Genomic DNA, 12,199 nt, shown 5'->3' on the forward strand with positions numbered 1-12,199 from the left:
CTCTAGGGTTCCCGTCATAAGGAATGCCTATTATCCCTAATGGCTTGAAACTAAGTTCATCGTCTACTACCCGAAAATACCCATCATCGATCTCTTCTTCTAGCGTTCTCTCAATTGAATACAGAGGCATCTTTACATTTACAATCAAATGTTGACTAGAAGTCATTTCATAAACAAACTACTTGGCCAGACTCGATGAAGGGGCAATGACAACTAAGTCCATTAGCCTTAAAGCTAAAAAAAATAAATCTTTACATTGAATAAAACAAAATAATCGCATTAGTATAACTTTTATAAACATGAGCCTGCGACATTGTATTCTTCTGCACTAATCATACTCGCAAGAATTCTTTAGTGATCTAGATTTCATGAGGGTCATCGAGTCCAAATCAATTTTTTAGTAACCACGCTTCCTGAATTTTGTTTTAACGAGCTTACCCAAGACATAAGCCTTGGATTTGATATCAAATGTTAAGTCTAAAGGAATGCCACCCACTGCATCAACGCTAGTCAAGCTAGCACCACCTCCGTAGAGAGGCACTTTCTTGCCCTGCAACACTACATATATAGTGCGATGGGTTCTCCTAGACTGATAAAACTTCTTTACCTAGCCCGAGGAAACTACAAGTTGATAGTACATCAGATCCATGGGTGTGGAAGTCACATGAACCCCAAAGAATGTGGCAGGGTTGTAGAAGCGCATTTTTAAAGTAGCATTTAAGGATATCATCTTGGTGGGCACTCCGGTTGCATCTGACCCCTTCGACACATAGAAATCATGGAAGATAATACTCTGCGTAGTGACTTTTGGTTTGTAGGGCCTGCTGGCACCCCACAGAATGAGTGAAGACATTGTGAAAAGAAGAGAAAAACACAAGATAAAGAGAAAAACATAACACCGCCTCGGCCAGCTCTTCTCATTGTCAAATTCATCATATGGTCCTTCCTCTTCTATGACACTGCACTGGTTCCATCCCTTATTTCCTTTTCCATGGCGTCCATCATGTGGCTCTACTTTCCGGGAGCCAGGCTTCAATGACCCCGAAAACCTGCTAGTGGATGACTCCCTAGAATGGCGCCCGAGGGACAAATTTGAATGAGGGGGTGACCCCATGGGGCTGAGAATAGGGGTGGACTGAAATGACATCTTTTCCCCATCATGAGAATCCCGGGAAGGACTCTACACATAGTATACAGGTCTTCTAGGTGACCTGGTTGGGGATGAAGGTGCCAAACTGGTCACCTTTGAACCTAATTTTGTGTGCATTTTTGTTTCTCCTCACAAACACACAAGCCTTTACTCTATGCTTGCAATAACTGAACTAATTGGATGAAAACCTGGTTGTTTCATTCAGAAAAACAGTTTCAACACTTCCTTAACAAATCCATGGCTCGCATAAGCTGAAATCATGGCAGTCTACGAGACAACATTTCGTTCGGGAATTTCATCAAACACTTTATGGGAATCCTCCATATTTTCACACTTGATATACATTATTACAAGCATGTTACCTAAATACATATCTGGGTTAAATCCCATTTGAATGATGTGAGAATGGACTAATTTCCCTTGGGGTGGAGACTTATTATTTAAGCAGAGCTGGAAGAGAAAAACATAAGTGGAGAAGTTTGCACGAATGCCTTTCATCTGCAATAAGTGAAGTGTTTTGTTGCGTTTCCCATTGTTGCTTCCATAAGAACTCTTTCTATAACCGAACTTGGGCAGAATATCAGCTATGTTGGTGTTATAATAATTGTTAATGGCCTCGACTCTATGATGTGTTAGACTCCTGCTGCAGCAGGTTAATCATCTTTCATGATCGACATTTTTACATGCCAAATATGTCGTACAATGCATGCTTCAATGCTCCATATTTGCTACAGATGGCCAAAGAACTGTCCTTGAAAGTGTGCTAATCTAAGTGCCACTGCTGTGTTCCAATTTTGATAAGCAATTCATTTTTGGTTTGAATCATTTTTCATTTGGAGGACTTCAAGCGAGGCATGTCTAACTCCTCCCTTCTTCCTTTTTCCCCAAGTCACTCACTAACTTCCCCTAAAGAGGTCAAGATCTGTTTGAGACCTCTTAGTTTCATCATTCTCCATATCATTTGCCTTGGTGAAGATCTGCTTCAGTCAAGGAAAGTCCATACTGCTTCTATGAGTCATTTTCCCCCATTGATAGCCTAAGACATCATACTTAGTGCTTTTTCTCATCATTGTCATATTAACTATTAACTTTACTATGTAGCTCCCTATCTATTTCCCTTTCCCATACTAAAACTATGTATATTACTCCCCTATATACTTATCCCCTCCCCCTGGTTGAAAGATAACCATATACATCCTCGGGAATCGCTAAGTTTATCTAAAACTTAGCAAGAACCCTCAATACCCCTTCTAACCATCTCCCAAATGCATAAGGACTCATTCCTTTGCATAGTTTCCCTTCATATGTATAAAAATCATCCTTTTGGCCTTGTTTTACCTTTTTAAGGCATAAACCCCTTTTTTGGCCATTAAACCCTTCTCAAATCCATTTGAAATCCTCCCAAGTGCCTTTGGAATCCTTCCAAGGCATGAATTCCTCCTTTTTGGGCCATCGGACCCCTTCCGATGCCTTATAAGCCATTTAACATGCCAAAGGAGACCCCTCCGAATTCATTTGCCTTGCCTTTTTTTATAATAAATTGCTCCGATGTAAAAAAGAGTCTTTTGGACCCCTCCGATGCAATATCGCAGTCGGGAGGGAGGTCTTGTGTTGAAAAAACAACATTTTTTGCATGTCCGATCAACAATGGCTGATGCGATATCGCTTATCGGCATGTCGCAAATATTCGGGGTTAAGGCATGGGATATAATGGGCCGTCGATCACCGATATGCCGACTGGATCATAGCCGTCCATCACCCCCACTCATCCACGGTCTGCATCATTTCAGCGATCGCCCATTTCAGCGATCACAATATGTAAAGGATGTGCCCTCCACCCCGTCGATTGCCGAATCCCCGAATTAATCACAGCCATCCATTTTTGGGCCCCAGATCAACATCCCATATTATATCGACGATCACCCCATGTATATGGCTCCGACCAGTGGAGCCAAAATATTATAAAGGCGCGACTTATAAAGTTTTCGAGTCCGTAAGGGCCCCTAGTGCAGCGAAAAGAAGGCTCCCGACGAGCCGGAGCCGAAACGGTATATAAATGCAGTGTTAATGGTTTTCAGGTCTGTGGACCCACTTCAATTGTAAATCCGCCGATATGCGGGTCTCGATGGCTCAGACCCGAAAAGAGATAAAGTGGGCCTGTAAAAGCATTTCGGGTCTGCTTATCATTTTTATTAAAATCCGCCGAGTTGGGTTCGCCGATGGGCCGGACCCGATCTAAATCAAAAGGGAGCCTATAATGCATTTCGGGTCCGCGGCATTTCGGAGGTTTTATGTGTTGGGACCAATGGTCCGCCCCGATGCGATTTAGCGCCAGCCGTTGGATCGGCTCGCGCCGGATCCAACGACCAGCATTCAATCTTATGAACAGTAATTGCTCCCGCACCAATTTTGATGGCTTTTCATGTTTAAAGCATTTTTTTCCTTATAAGAGGTAAAAGGGCCATTTTCTTTCAAGCAGTTCGGCGCCCGTGCCCGCCCCGCCTCCAAAAGAAACATGGCATTCTTTAGTCCATATTTGATCACTCCAAGCCCGAACTAGCTCCAAATTGCAGGATTTTGGCCTCGGCATGCCTCCAGCATCCAGTCTTCTACCAGTTGGCAGTTGTTCATCATTTTTAGTACCATTTTTGATCGGCTAGCACCGATAGCATTCCAAAGGCCATGGAGGACATTAGTAGCAGTTATTTTTGCATTAAAAGGCAGAAGGGGGCGATGGGACAGTTTAAAGAGTATCAGCGGTGAGAAAAGGCCCAAATTTAGTGCCAAAGTGTATCAGGATGTGGCAAAGTGTATCAGTGAAGGTGTTCAATGCAAAATTTGAACCCAAAGCAGGAAATCATTAAAGAGCCTCCCAGCAAAGTCAATAAAGCAGCTCTGAGCCATAAAGGCTCACCAACTCACAGTTTTGGCCACTTAAGGCAGCATAACCACTTGCAGGCGTAGATGAATGAATTTAAAGCACACTTATGGCTAAAAGAGCCAGCACAAAGCCATAAGGATATATGTTGATCCATTTTTGAGGCAACTGCCCCAACGCAGCACTTAGATAAATGTTTTAAGCATTTACTTCAAGATAAAATAGATTAAAGCACTCATTTTCCTCAGATCTGCCTAAGATCTGCTATAATAGATATTTTGAGATGTCAGTTGCCCCAGCGCAGCTGTTAGATAGATATTTCTGCCATTTACTTCTGTAAAAATTAGGTTAAAGGCATTTATTTGAGGAGATCTATCCCAGATTTGTTGTTTGTAGATATTTTTTCTATTTAAACCACCCTCTGTTATGAAAAAAGGGTTGGTTGATCGATAATTTCCTCTCTAGACTTGCATTGTATTTTCTGAGAGTCTCTATAATCAAAGATCGCTAGAATGTTTGGGAGATGAACTGACTGTTGTGTTTTAATGACTGAAGAGTGACTATGGAATCCTAATGCTTCTACATAGCCCAATAAGTGTTTCTTATCTCTGTTTACAGTTTATATGTTTTATGCCATCATTGTTTCACTATCTAAATAACAAAAAGAAAGAATAGTTCAGAGCTCACTTAGTTGTATTCTGTTCTCAATTTCTGTGATTTATCTATGTTTTCGTCTGAATTAGTCCTGAATATGAATACAGATTTGCTCATATTTACGCTAGTTCCTTCATATATGAATGTTGTTTAGGAATCCTTGACTGCTCCTATATAAATGTTCATTCACCTTCCCTCTGTTAGCATAATGAGAGCTACTTAGTTGCCTTTCATTCACTGACCTTCATTCCATCCTTATTCCAGCTTGATATTGTTTTATGTGTAGCTATCCTACTCTATATTCCTCTTGTGACCAAGAAAACGCAACAGCAAGCCTAATCCACGACTTCATGCCCAATGGTTTGAACTTCTCACACTATGCATCCCAACTCTATTTGAAAGAATCCCCCATCCCATCAAAATCAAAACAAAACCCAAGAAAATCATAACTAGCCTAAAATCAACCCAAAACAAAGCTAAATTATAAAGAGAGAGCCCTCTCTGATTGCAGGTAGGCTAGGACCTGCAATCCAAATATTGGTTTGTGGTTACCTCGGCCATATCCTTTAAGGAGATTTAAGGACAACCTGAGTGATAACATGATGGAACCAGATCAGCATCTTCCTTTGGCATTGAGCCATAAAAATTGTAATCGACTTTAGAATTCCTAAAAGACCAAAGCAATCTCATGTTTGAAGCATGGATTTTTGTTTCTGATCCTGGTCTCTTTTGCAGTGGTTTTACATTAAAGAGAGCGTTGATGGAATGATCAATTGGCTGTTAAGCGAAACCATGTTTTTTTTAAGTCTTCGGTTTCTTTAACAGAGATAAAAGTTAATGTATCATTCTCAATCGAAAAACCAATTGTTATACATACATATATATATATATATATATATATATATATATATATATATATATATATATATATATTAGGATTATAAGTCCTTATGAGGGTTACAAGCTCTTTATAGCAGAATTTGGGTTTAGTGGGTTTTGGGTCTAGATTTTGAACCAAAGCTCTGATACCATGTGTAAGGCCCTATTTTAGGGTCTTCTAATAGATCTATTTTCTCTAGAATTTAAATGCAATAAGAGGCAATAATTTACTTTCTTACATGAATTTTAAACAACGAAAATTTTACCATTTACATTCTAATCCATATAACTTATAGTGAACATTTCATTTCAATAATTCACATGAGTAATCTATGCATAGAGGAATACCTATACCAGTGGCTGGTGGAGATGCCTTTGAGCTGCTGCTCCTGCTGAAACACTCCTCTTGACTAACCCAACTGGATTTACCTCCCAACCAGCTAGGAAATAATTCCTAGCCCAGGAAACCTCCATAGGTTCCCTAGCTCTCTGAGCCCAAGTCCAACCAGATGTAGTGTGTCCAAGATGAATAATCCAGACCAAGATAAGCAATATTTCCCTCCTCTAAAATAACCCAAGAAACCTCCACGGGTTCCTTAGGTATTCCAAACCACAGCTAACCTAAAATCAAAGCAAGACCCCCACATGCCTTTTCTCCCTTCCTCCTTCCCTTTTTATACCCTCCTTCTCTTCTCCACCTCAACCACCTCTCATTAATGTCATTAAATTCTCCTCCATCCTTACAGTTGACTTCTCTTCTCCCAAGTAAATCTGGGAGTACATTTGGAAATGTGATATGAATATAAAATTGGGAAATTAATGGGAGAGGACCATGTCTTCTCCCAAGTAAATCTGAGAGTACATTTGGGAATGTGAGATGAATATATATATTGGTAATTAAATGGAGAGGACCATGTCTTCTCCCAAGTAAATCTGAGAGTACATTTGGGAATGTGAGATGAATATATATATTGGTAATTAAATGGAGAGGACCATGTCTTCTCCCAAGTAAATGTGAGAGTACATTTGGGAATGTGAGATGTAATTAAATGGAGAGGACCATGTCTTCTCCCTAGTAAATGTGAGAGTACATTTGGGAATGTGAGATGTAATTAAATGGAGAGGACCATGTCTTCTCCTAAGTAAATGTGAGAGTACATTTGGGAATGTGAGATGAATATATATATATATATATATATATATATATATATATATATAATTTGAAATAATGGAAGGAGACCATATCCTACCTAAGATTCAATTTGAGAAGGCAAGTTGGGAATTTGAATAAAATAGAAATAATGAATTTTATATTAGTAAATAAATTTATAGTTTCCAAAATGAAGGTATTCACCAATATTTCTCGATATTTTCAGGTAACGTAAACATTAATAAAATTTGCATGATAAGATTTAAGTGGGGCATTACAACCATGAGTGTCCAGAAACTTCAAAATTCTCTAGACAACATCACAACACATTTTAAGCTATAGAAAGCATCCTCACAGGCAAAGGATAACAGAACCAGGTCACTGGAAGACTTTTTTATTGAGTTTGCATATAATACAAATGACATCAAGGTTGTATAAAAGCTCATAAAGAAGAAAACAAAGACATTGCTACACTGAAGAAGCAACTGAAGTTGCCTCCTTCTGAACATCCACAGAACAAGGAGGTTCTAGAAAGCCAAAGCCAGAAAGCTGAAATGATGGACCTCATTCTCTAGCTAAATTCTCAATTAAAAGAAATGGAGAATGAATTGGACAATTTAATACAGTTGAAATAGGCCAACATTGAGACAGCTATTGCCACTGTTATTCCTACAGTTACTATAGTAGTTCCTTCAACTTTGGCAGCTTCATTGGCCCCAGCATCACCACTAGCTACAACACTTCCAACTGTATCAACCACTACATCAGTAACAGGTTCAACAACATCAACAACTCATCCTAGTGATGAAGCAACTAAACTAGTCAAAGCCGTGGAGGATATGTCCATCTAGACCACTGAAATAAATAGACTTAAGGAACAAATAAAAAGTCTAGAGGATAAGAAGAAATTGGCTCAAATTATGCATAAGAATGAATTCAGAAGACAAAGAGGTTGAATGAAAATATTGGGAAGTGTTGATGCCCCGAAAATCATTGTATCAACATTGGGGGATAACCACCCGGTCCAGACCTTAGTACAGCTCCTTTTCCGTTTGGAATGGTGGCTCCGACTGGGGATAATTGGACCAGTTTCCCAGAAATGGATAAATGGGATGAATGAATGATTGGTTGACTAATCTAATGATAGGCGAATAACTTAATCTATCGGCGAAATAAAAGAACTACTACTAATCCCGGGAACTATTGTATTTTTTAAAGTGTAGCGCTTGATGATCTATGTTTACAAACAGGCATGTAGATGACTCTATTCAATAAACATGGACTTTTATTCGTTCAAGAATTACTCTGCTTAAATCATTAAACAAAGGGATTAGCGCAATATTGCTACACTTTATATATCATCGATACATATATGATCAAAGGAAAAGCATCCCATAAACATCCAATAGTGGAGGGAATAAAGAAATGTTGTTAAAACACATACATATATTCAATAATAGCAAAGGAAATCAGATAACAATTTATATGAAAAGAATGAATTTAGACATAGATAACAGTACCATATGAGCTGCTAGACACTCCCAATATCAATCGCTATTTGAGATTCTTCTTCCAACGCAGAAATACTTTCAAACAAAGACAGTAGTGCACATTTGCATAAAAGCTTCCTTGTCAAAATTAGAATAACTGGTCCAGTTTTATAAAAGAATATGGTTGAAGCACAATAGTGCGACTTCAATCTTTAAGTCAAGTACAAAAATTTACAACCCTTTCCAAAACAATGAAAGGGTCTATAAATACTTAATTAATCTAACTATCTACGAAACTGAAATCCTACTTAATTGGTATCAATTGATTTTGATCATATTTTCCTCAGCAACCTGGCAATCGGCGGCATGAATCATGAAGTAGGTTGTTTGCCTTTAAATCTGAGCTAACTTATCGTAAGCATCGGCTCCACTTCGGACGGTCTGTTGAGGCGAGAGCTAAGCTGGGTGGCATAGGTGGCATCCTGAATATTGGGGATAATATACCCGATTGCATCTGTAAAGCACTTGAGGGCGGCTCTTTGAGTGTGTGGTTTTACCAAGAAGAACCAATAGGTGTCCCATGTTAAACTGTTAATTCCAGCAATTAATCTCCCCTTTTCCTCTAGATCTGGATAACATGAATGCTCCAATGTTTTCATTGCTTTCAATTTTCCTGGTGTGCATTGGGAAATCATATTTGACAAGTAGAGAGTGTTATTAACTAATTCAACCAAATTGCTTGTAGTTGATTTGCACCTTGAAACTGCCCTCTCTGCTTTCATTAACTCGGACTGCCATTCTGTAAATAATATATCTTTGTGTGACTCTAAAATTCTTGGTAAATTCGTCGCTTGTCCCTGATCAGTATCTTGCCAGTCAAGAAATGCAGCTATCGTTTCTTCAGCTTTATCCAATTCTGTCCTAGCCTTTTCTATTTTCTCACTTATTGATGCCATTAATTCACATAGTGGCTCCGCCTGGGCGATTTGTTGACATAGAAGCTTAATTTGGGCTATCAATGTCATATTTATCTGTAGTGATTCTACTCTGAATTCAGTTATTTGTGGAACGCCCTTTGTCTTCTCAAGCTGTGTTGATAGTTGAGCAATTTTCTCATCTTTTGTTTTCAGCATTTGCTCATTTGCCACCTTCAGTTGTGCCAAGGCCTCTGACAATTCTTTCTGCTTCTGGATTGCGCTGTGGTCAATCCTTTGTTTCTCTACCTGCAATTGTTGAGTTAGTTGATTGTTTACTTGCTGTTGTGTCAACAATTGTTTTTCTGCCTACTCTGCTTTCTGCTTTGCTTCAGTTAGTTGTGAGTATAATAAGAAGATTTCCTGGTCTTTTGTTTTCAATAAAAGACTTACCTCTGATGCCTTGTCTATTGTTGTTGCCGAATAGGCTCCAGCATATTGTGACAGTTTTGTCAGGTCATCAGAGGGATCAAATTCTTCCTTCCAAACCACATTGCCCGTGACCGTCTGTTCTGGGAAAAGGGAAGGTTGATCAGTCCTTCTTCTCTTCCTCTGTCGTTTTACTACAGCTTTATGCCTTGGGCTGTAGAAGACATCCAAGGGAGGAATCTCTTCTACCTGCAAAATGATTTGATCGGAGGGGTCCTTTGGTATTATTTCTACTTCTTTTGAAATGGGTGGGCCGCTGGTTCCACTTGGAACCTGTTGTGAAGTGGTTTCCTGTGTGTCTGCTGCTTTCGAAGCTTCGGTGTCCTTTGAACATTCCAGACTGCTGATAATAGAATCAAATTGCTGCCATTCTTGGAGCAATTTTGGATCAATATGAGTATCCACATTTACTTCAATGTTGGTCTGTTTCTGCTCTTTAGTCTAGGTCTCCTCCCGCACTTTCTCTTGCTCTTTAGTCTGAGTTTCCTCCTATGGTTTTTCTTGTTCTTTTGTTGTAACCGGAGGTTCCTTTGACTGTTCCCGTTCAGGCTCGCTTGACGATTTTGTTGGGGTTGTTGCTAATAGATCTAGAGGCAGAGTTTGCAACCTCTGTTCTCTAAGTCTGTTGAATTCAACCAACCCTTCATCTTGATATTTCATTCTGGCAAATGCCTTAACCTGCATTATTGACTCAGCTGAGGAGAACAGGTCATCGAACATATCTTCTTTATGATCAAACTTTTCCAATTTGGCCTGTTCAAGTGCATTATAGGCGACTTTGTTGGGATCAAATTGCCTATTAGGGAGAGTTGCTAGAGTTAATGATTTTATCTTTGTAGCTTCTTTCTCTGCATGTTTGAGATCATGCAAGGTGTAGACACCACATCTCAAAGGAAAAGAGGGCCAGCCCTACTTCTTATTTTTCTTGAGAGTCTGTGTAACACTCTCAGCAATGATCTGATAAGCTATTTCCCTCGCCAGCAGTTTATCAGGTATGTACAAAGGAAGGACGTGAGGTTTGGCTTGGCTACCGAAAACTCTTATATAAGTGAACTTTTCCTCCCCGAACCATCTTCCTAATGATGTTAAGTCAATCCCGGCTTGATAGGAAATCTTGGGAGCAGGTTTATCAAAAATAGAGTAATGAATGGGTAACATAAAGCCATTGCAAACTTGGTATAAATGGTGCTTATAAGAGGATTTCCATAATTTCTGATGGTATATGTGAATAGGCATGGGGTCTTGTGGTGTCCACCTCCAGCCGAGCACAGGAAATTCAGAGTTAAAACACAAGGTATCTAAAATATAGGCACTGTAGTAGAATGGGGGAATTAACCTTTCAGTAACGCGGGTCTTATTTCTAAACTCAAGAACAACTGTTGCTAGTTTATCTGAGAGTATAGTTGCCCAATCCATTATTTCACGGTTACATGCCGCTTCCATCAAGGGAACCATTTCTATAGTGAAATTAGAAGAGTCGTGCAACCCCCACAATCTACACATCATTATTCCAGCATAACAATAAGGAGAACATAGGGAATCAACCGAGTACTTACCGGAAGATTCATGTTTGTGTTTTGCCGGATTTTGTCTCCAATCCCGAATGGGTTCGGATTCAACTTCATTCTCTTTTCAGAATTTCTCCAAAAACGCCTTGTTGTACTTCTTCTCTAGCTCAGGCAAATGATACATTTGCCTTAAATCATCAGCCTTGAATGACCCGAAAATTCTCCCGTCTCTGGTGCAGAAGGTTCTGTCCATGATCGGGATTTCCTCAATTGCCCATCGCACTACATCCGTATATGGGAGAATTTATTCTCGAGCTGCTATCCGATGAAGGAAGGAGTCAGCTAAGTCCTTTAAAGTACCATCAGATTTCCGAGTTGAATCTGCAGAGGCTTGTATAGTTGTCACTTCAGGTTCTTCGGCTTCAATCAAATTGTAGGTACTTGGTGGGCTCTAGTATTGTAGCAATAATGCTACAACTCCTGGAGCTTCCTTCTCTAATTTTATCAACCCGGTAGTTCATAACAAAATTGGAAGCGACGGTGTTGTATGCACAAGTACTAGCTCTTGCTGCAGCTGTCACTTGGTCAGCTGGCACAAGTCCACTAGGGCTCAAGCCAACTTCTATGAGCTCTTAGAAGAAGCTTTTTAACTGATGAATGAAAGCTAACTCAAAGGAAATTAACCTACTGCAGAAAGGAACTGAAATCCAACAAGAATCACAAACCCTAGCAAACCCTAATTCTACCAGCTAGTCCTACTGATGCAAACATGGAAATGAAAACTACTAGAAGAGATGCTATTACTTCTAGGAAGGTGAGATGCATGTGTCTAGACTACTTTGATCTGAAGAGAACATATTTTTGTATTTTTGTTCAAGTTGTTGGAATTATTATGCATGTGCTTCTAACTGGATCTTTACTGTGCAGGGGTAGATCAAGGAGGAAAATGCTTGGAAGTGGTTAGGAAGGCTCAAAGAGGGTCTACGGAGTCCCTAACATCCTTTCAGACAAGTTCAAAAAGTTTAGATGCCAAGCAACCGTGTTTATGAGCTTCTACAGGAAGTCTGCAGGGGTTCTACAGGATGTT

At 39.6% G+C, this 12,199-nt stretch overlaps 1 pseudogene; it reads right to left on the minus strand.

The window, feature by feature from the left end:
• Window positions 1–328: 328 nt before the first annotated feature.
• Window positions 329–1,267, minus strand: LOC149222218 (uncharacterized; annotated as a pseudogene).
• Window positions 1,268–12,199: the final 10,932 nt, after the last annotated feature.

The sequence above is a fragment of the Pinus tabuliformis genome, chromosome Q (genome assembly GCF_031772625.1).
Source record: "Pinus tabuliformis cultivar Carrire ecotype Pingquan chromosome Q, CPIR1, whole genome shotgun sequence".
Taxonomy (NCBI): Eukaryota; Viridiplantae; Streptophyta; class Pinopsida; order Pinales; family Pinaceae; genus Pinus; species Pinus tabuliformis.